Source organism: Pinus tabuliformis, chromosome Q (assembly GCF_031772625.1).
Source record: "Pinus tabuliformis cultivar Carrire ecotype Pingquan chromosome Q, CPIR1, whole genome shotgun sequence".
Lineage (NCBI taxonomy): Eukaryota > Viridiplantae > Streptophyta > Pinopsida > Pinales > Pinaceae > Pinus > Pinus tabuliformis.
The window spans coordinates 312,927,516-312,935,314 of record NC_142296.1 but is presented as its reverse complement, the minus strand read 5'-3'; positions in this window follow the sequence as shown (position 1 = coordinate 312,935,314).

The window sequence follows — 7,799 nt, the reverse complement described above, 5'->3', positions numbered from 1 at the left end:
GTCCACCTTGCTGAGGGCCATATCTTTGTCAAAGGTGACATCATGACTAATCACGACTTCCCTTTGACCGGTGGTGAACATTTCTTCAGGAGTTTAGGAACCCAATGCTTGATGAGGGCATCGATTTTGTACATATACGACAGTGATTGTAGTTTCAGCCCATAGAAACTTTGGAAGTCTTTGATCATGTAGCATGGCCCGGACAACTTCCATCATCGTGTGGTTCTTCCTTCCCACCACACCATTCTTCTTAGGAGTATGTGGTGTAGTAGTCTCCCTCTTAATGCCAACCTCAGGTATGCCTGAGTAAACCAATTGTAATATATCGGAGGTCTTGCTTTAGCTTGAGAGGAATGGTCCCCTTTTGAGCTTTCCTTTGGTACATCCCGGACATACACCTTCTTTCTCTACTTGGAATTCGGACATCCCTGTTACCATCTGTCTTACATCAGGTAGAGCTTTGTAATGAAGGTGGGAAAACCTCCAATGCCAAAGTTCGGACTAAAGAGTTGTGTCACAAGACATGACACCTAGCGGACTTCCATCGACCTGATATAATGAATCAACACTAAACCCAAGAGTAAAGGCATATTTAACATTATTTTTCCATATACATACCTTGCCATTGCTGAAGGTTACCTTGTAGCCTATGTCTTCCATTGACAAGATGGACACTAGGTTCCTTTTGAGGTCAAGTGAATTTAATACATCCTAGAATTTCTAGCCTTCTTGAATGCTTGTCCTCTTCCTTGGTCCCAGCTCTCCTCTTGCCTTTGCTGTTGAATTTTTCATTCCTTTGATTGCCATCAAAGGGATTTCAAGTTGCACCACTGCATACTGTACCATGCTTCTCTAATCATGATTATCATCATGCTGCCCATGTCCATGATTTTATCCATCATAATTATTCTCAAACTAGTGTGCATCATCATCATGCTATCCTATATGTCCATGATCTCATGTTGCCCTTTATGTCCATGATCTCATTCATCATGATGCTCATGATCTCATACATAGTGACTTGCTTTATCGCAAATGTAACATCGTCATTTTCTTCTAGCCTTAGGTCCAGCCTTTCCTTTTGATTTAGTCCCAAAATTATTTCTTTTCTTTGCATGAGAAGAAAAGGCAGCAGGAGGACCTTTAGGCATGGGCATTTCTCGAACTTCTTCCCTTGTTTCTTCTTGAATGCATCTAGCCATTAATTCCTCGAAACCAAGAATTACATTATAGTTCAAAAGAGTAGTCCTGAACACATACCATTTAGATGGTAATCCTCCGAGAGTTGTGAGTGCCATTTCTCTGTTAGTAATAGTTTCCCCAATAGATAGGAGATTGTTCTTGATCTCGATGATTCTTAAGAAGTATGCTTGCATACTTTCATCTTTACCCTTCCTGATTTCCCTCAGCTTATTTCTAAGAAACAAAACTTGATTTGCATCATTAACTTTAAATAAACTCACCAGTCTATCGTAGATTTCCTTGGAGGTGTCTAGATCAGAGATGTAGGCCACCAAGCGCTTGTCGATAGAGTCCCGGATGATATTTTTTGCTTTAATTTCTCCATTCTTCCATTTGTTCCTGGCAGCAATGGATGCATTTGATGGAGGCTCAACAATATTGCCTCTTACATGGTCCAACACTCCTTGATATTCTAGGGTTAGATTGATAGACATCTTCCATCCATGATAGTCAGCTTTCTCACGAAGCTTGACTTCGGTAGGAAAAAGTGTTGAGGACCCCATAGTTCTTTTAGGATAGCCTTGCCAATCTTCTCTTTGGTGATTGCTCTTGCTCTTGCTCGGGCTTTGTCTTCACCTCAACTCTGATACCATGTTAAGTTATGGTATGTTCTATGCTTATAACAGTTTACTTCTTTTTCTTATTATATTCCACAGATTAGCAATCACATATACATAAAGTAAAGTGCAGATAGAACATTAAACGATCGACAGAAAACAAGCCAAGACAAGAGACACAAGATGTGGCGGCTAGCCAGGGACAAACCCCACAATGTGTGGGGAAACCCTTTGATCAAATCTTCTTTTATCTTCAATAATTCAGCAGAGAGAAATAGTACAATAAATCTGATTCATATCAGCAGTAGCAAACCCTAGATCAACAGCATCAGTATTAGCGGCTTCATTATCAAACTAGGGTAGACGATATCTTGCAAACCGTTCGTCGGATTGACTTCATTCCACCACCAAAAGTTGCGGCTTTCAGAGGAGGTTCAGATGAACCTACAATGCAGTTCCAAAGAGGAGATCTTCTAGGCCACGCAGGTCAATCTTTACTTCTGTAGTTGCAGCTTCAGTTTCAGCAGTTTCTGGCTTCAAACTAGGGCAGTCGATATCTTGCAAACCGTTCATCGGATTGACTTCATTCCACCACCAAAAGTTGCGGCTTTCAGAGGAGGTTCAGATGAACCTACAACGCAGTTCCAAAGAGGAGATATTCTCGGCCATGCAATTCAATATTTACTTCTGCAGTTGCAGCTCCAAATTCAACAGCTTCTGGCTTCACATGTGTGAGAGAGAGACCCATTTCAGCGCAGTAGAGAAGAGACTCATTTCTGCGTAGTAGAGAGAGAGAGAGAGATGTGATGAGATGAGTGAGTCCAAATGAGGAAAATTCCTCTTATATTTATACACAACGTTGGTGGGTGAATAGATGCGACTGTTGGGCTTCTGAGCCTACATGAGTTGTAGGTCGGCTTGATAATAATTCCATAATCAAAATAAACTCATATCTCCATGAATACTTATCAGAATCGGATGATCTTTATATAAATCCTACACCTATCAATGAGAGGAATCTAATAAAAATATTATCAGCCATGAATAAGATGACCCACGTGAAATTTTGCCTTCGTTGCCAATTTTAACAATGTCCCATCAAAAGTGTATTAATGGACATTGTAGTTGTTGATTTCCCTCCAAGTTACAAAATACTACATTCTAGGTCTTAGGGAGCCAAGTTGGGAGGCTCCCTTCAACTTGATTTATCCTATCAAACTATTCCAATCTTTTTTTGGAAATAATACTCAGAGGGCGGGGGGTGAATTAGTATTAGTAAGTCAATAATATTTCATTTCCATAATCAGATTCATATGTGCTACTTCAGTTAATGGAACTTGTGTGCATATGCAATTGTATTTAAAGAAACTAGCGTATATCCTACAAACTTAATATTCAGTTAATTTATCATATGTTGATCTCTACTCAGTGCATCAGAACCATATAAATAGTAACCAGGTGCAGTAAAATAGAACAGACAATCACACACACATGAACACAAGATATAAGGTGGAAACCCAATGTGGGTGAAAACCACCTGTTGCAATCATCTCTATCTTCTTTTTAATAAGAAACTTCTTTTCATAATTTTTGTATTGGTGAGTCTTATACCAATACGCAGGCTTCTACCTGCAGAAGGCTACAACCTTCTCTCATTCTCCACCTTCTCCTGGAAGGGAGCTACAACCACCTAGCTCTTGTACTAGCTGATATGTTTACTAGTACGTAGGTATTGGCCTATAGAAGGCTACAACCTTCTCTTTTCTTCCAGGGACCATGTTTCATAAATTTTCAGACTGGATCCATCAATAACATCATTCAAACATCAAATACATCTACATCAATCAATCTCCTTTGCACCAACAACAACTAAATCAATCAATCACTTTTCAGAATGTTATAACCAGAATATAGTAACCAGAACCCAGAACACAGTAATAACAACCAGAAGTAGCTAAAGCATAATTTATGAGGTATACACTACTTCAACGTGTCGAACCTATGTGCATACACATTTTTCTCAAGGTGAACCTGCGTATAGATCTGCAAATCAATTTTTAGATGTATACGCTATTTTGATATGCAGAACCAAGATGTATATGCACTTTTTCCAAGGTGAACCTATGTACAGATCTATAAATCATGATTTAATATTTAGAACAATTCCAAACTTCAGTTATACCCAGATCATCATATTTATAGTCTATAACATGCGCCAGTTATTTAGATAAAAGATCAAAACACACAAATATACTTCACTTCAAGCTTTAAGATCTTGACCCATGATTAGATCTTATCCTTCCTCAAGCGCTAAGGTTCATCCTTGATTCAGATCTAGCTGTGCACCATAACCCAATAACCTGTATTCTAGATCTTTCTCTTCATTAGATATTCAATACATGAGTGCCTTTGCCTAATGATCTTCTCCTCCTTTTATAGTCTTAGGACTTACTCAATACCATGGACCAAAACCACATAGAACCAATACCTTGGACCAAATACTTGGGGTCAACACTTTAGATAAGATACCTTGGACCAATACCATGGATAAAAAATACCATGGACCAAAACTAAGTTTTCCAACATGTACATGCCTTTCCTTCCTTGAAAGTGCGTGTGTACGGCATACGTGCCTTTTGATCTGCGAACCCACGTGTACACGCGCCTTGGTCAATGAGGAACCTATGTATACCTCTCTTTCTTCATTCTGAGGGTATGAACTATGATCTGTCATCTGAGTGAGTTGCCATCAAGGACAACACCTGTGTCATAGTGCCAAATTTGTGTCATAATGCCAACAATATCCCCCTTTGGACTTGATGGCAACCCAAGTCACTCTCCCTCTTTGTCATCAAGGGAAAAGGGTTATGCTCCCCCTAAGTACATGTTGAATGCTCTGATATGCAGAAGAGTGCTAAGTGAGCTCCATGCTTGAGTCCATGCTCCCCCTGAGAATAAGCAAGGTCTACAAAAATATGTTCTAAAATAATAACATGACTCTATACATCATAAATGACCTTCCTATTACCAATGAATCATACATACATCCATCTCCCAACCAAGTGGGGATATACCAAGTTTGACTCATCCACCCAACCAAGTGGGGATATACCAAATGTTTATACATGTCAAAACAAGAACATTACATCATCCATCCCATGCATAGTGGGGAACCAAAATAGGTCATTTCATGACCTTGACATTAAAATATATACATGACATAGAGATCAAATATTTGAAACAAGACCATGATAGTTATCAGCAACTATCATTAGCAGCATCTGTCAATCACCATCCAGACCAACAACCATGATCTCCCCCTGAACATGTTCCACCTGCATAAAAGACAATTGTGAATTGTACCAAGATCTTCTAAGATAATGCCAACAATGCATTATTAGATGTATATGCTCCCCCTGTGCCAAATGATCACTATCAGACCCATATCAGACTCCTTTCATCCTGAGTCTGGACCACTGTGTTTCTTTAAACCAACATATGCACGGTTTGTATCCACAGAAACCGATGTATGTATGTGGATACACTTCATGGAACTCGCATATAACCACTTCTCTTTGAAACAAATAAGTTTTGACCATAAGATGATGCATCAACTATTCCCAGCTTCTATCTGAGATATTCAAATGTCTCTCTGGGTAGTGGTTTGGTGAATATATCAGCAACTTGTTCTTTGGAGGGGACATACTCCAATTTGACCTTTTGTTCAAGGACTTGTTCATGTAGAAAATTATATTTGATGGGTATGTGCTTGGTCTTGGAATGCATGACTGGATTCCTTGAAATACTGATTGCACTTGTATTATCACATAGAATAGAGATGGGTGGAGTACATGTGATCTAAATGTCTTGCAATGTTTGCATCATCCAAAGGAGTTGTGTGCAGCAAGATGCAGTAGCCACATATTCTGCTTCAGTTGTAGATAATTCAATTGAACATTGCTTCTTGCTTAACCAAGATACTAATCTAGAACCCATATAGAATGCACCACCACTAGTGCTTTTTCTGTCATCAACGCTTCCTGCCTAGTTTGCATCTGTATATGCATGAAGTGTAAGATTTGTATCTCTAGGATACCATAAACCAAAATTATGTGTTCCTTGAAGATATTTGAAAATCCTTTTGACTTCCTGAAGGTGTGATTCCTTTGGATTGGCTTGGAATCTTCCAACTATTCCCACTGCTTGCATGATGTCTGGTCAGGTACCTGTTAGATAAAGCAGACTGCCAATCATGGGTCTGTAGGTTGGTTGATGTACTACTGCTGATTCATCATTTGAGCTGAGATTGCATCCTGTTACCATAGGGGTACATACTGGTTTATAATATTCCATGCCATATTTTTTTAAGATCTGCTTGAGATACTTGGTTTGTAATAGAAAAATACCATCTTTCTTTTGTTGAACTTGTAGACCAAGAAAATATGTGAGCTCACCAAGCAGGGACATTTCAAATTCTCGCTGCATTACCAAAGCAAAGATTTTACTCATGGCTTCTTCATTGCTACCAAAAATGATATCATCAACATACACAACACGTATTAGCAATTTATTATTGTCAATCATTGTATATAGATTGCTATCAGCTGATCCTTTTCAAAAACCTTGTTGATGGAGATATTTGTCAAGACGGTAATACTAGGCCCTTGGAGCTTGTTTTAGACCATAGAGAGCCTTTTTGAGTCTGCATACAAGTTTTGGATCATTTCCAAGAATGAATTAGTCTAGTTGCTCAATATATGCTTCTTCTTCTAAGTCCCCATTAAGAAAAGCAGATTTTACATCCATTTCGTATACTTTGAATTTTTGAAAACTAGAGAGAGCAAGGAACATTCTTATGGCTTCAAGTCTTACAATAGGTGCAAAAGTTTCTTCAAAATCTATACCTTCTTGTTGAGAATACCCTTTACAAATAAGTCTGGCCTTGTTTCTAATAACTTCTCCATTTTCATTCAACTTATTTTTGAATATCATTTGGTTCCTATGATATTCTTATCATGAGGTCTACGAACTAATTCCCAAGTATTATTCTTTTCAATCTGCACAAGCTCTTCATTCATGCCTTCGACCCAACATTAACATTTGCATGCTTCATTTACATTTTGAGGTTCGATGGAGGAAGGTAATGCTAGATAGCTTGAAGCTTCTGCAATAGTTCTTCTTGTCTGCACACCTGCCTATTTCTGTCCCAAAATTTGAGTCTCTAGATGATTTTTATGAACATACCTGGATGGAGTCTTTTCTTCTGCCATTATCTATTCTTCTGGCGCTTCATTGGTTTCTTCTTCAGAATTATTCTGATTTGATGTGGAAGGATAATCCTCATCTTCTCCACAATCTACGATTTTTACCTGCTTTGGATTTTTGCATGCTTCATCAACCACAACATCAATACTTTCAATATTTTTCCCAAGTCTTTTATTATAACACTTATATCCTTTACTTCGAGAATAGTAACCAAGGAGAATGCCTTCATCTGCTCTGGGTTCAAACTTGCCGAGTTTTTCATCAGTCATTTTGATGTAATATTTTCTTCCAAAAACTTTGAAGTATTTTATTGTAGGAGTCTTACCATACCAAATTTCATGTGGAGTTTGAGTGTTGTTTACCCGAAAATTTTCTTTGTTGATAATAGTGATGGCAATGAATGTAGCTTCACCCTAGAAGGTTGCCGGAGTTCCAGTCTCATTTAGCATAACATGAGCCATTTGTTGAATAGTTCTATTCATCCTTTCTACCACTGCATTTTGTTGAGGAGTCCTTGCAGTGGATAATTGCCTTTTTATTCAATGTTCTTCACAAAAGTCAAAGAATTCATCCGAGGTAAATTTCCCTCCTCGATTAGATATGAGACATTTTATTTTTGGATTTGATTCATTTTTAACGAGGGCTTTGAAGGCTTTGAATTTTTCAAATGCTTCATCTTTATGATTTAGAAGCCCTATCCAACACATTCTGGAAAAATCACCAATGAACAATATA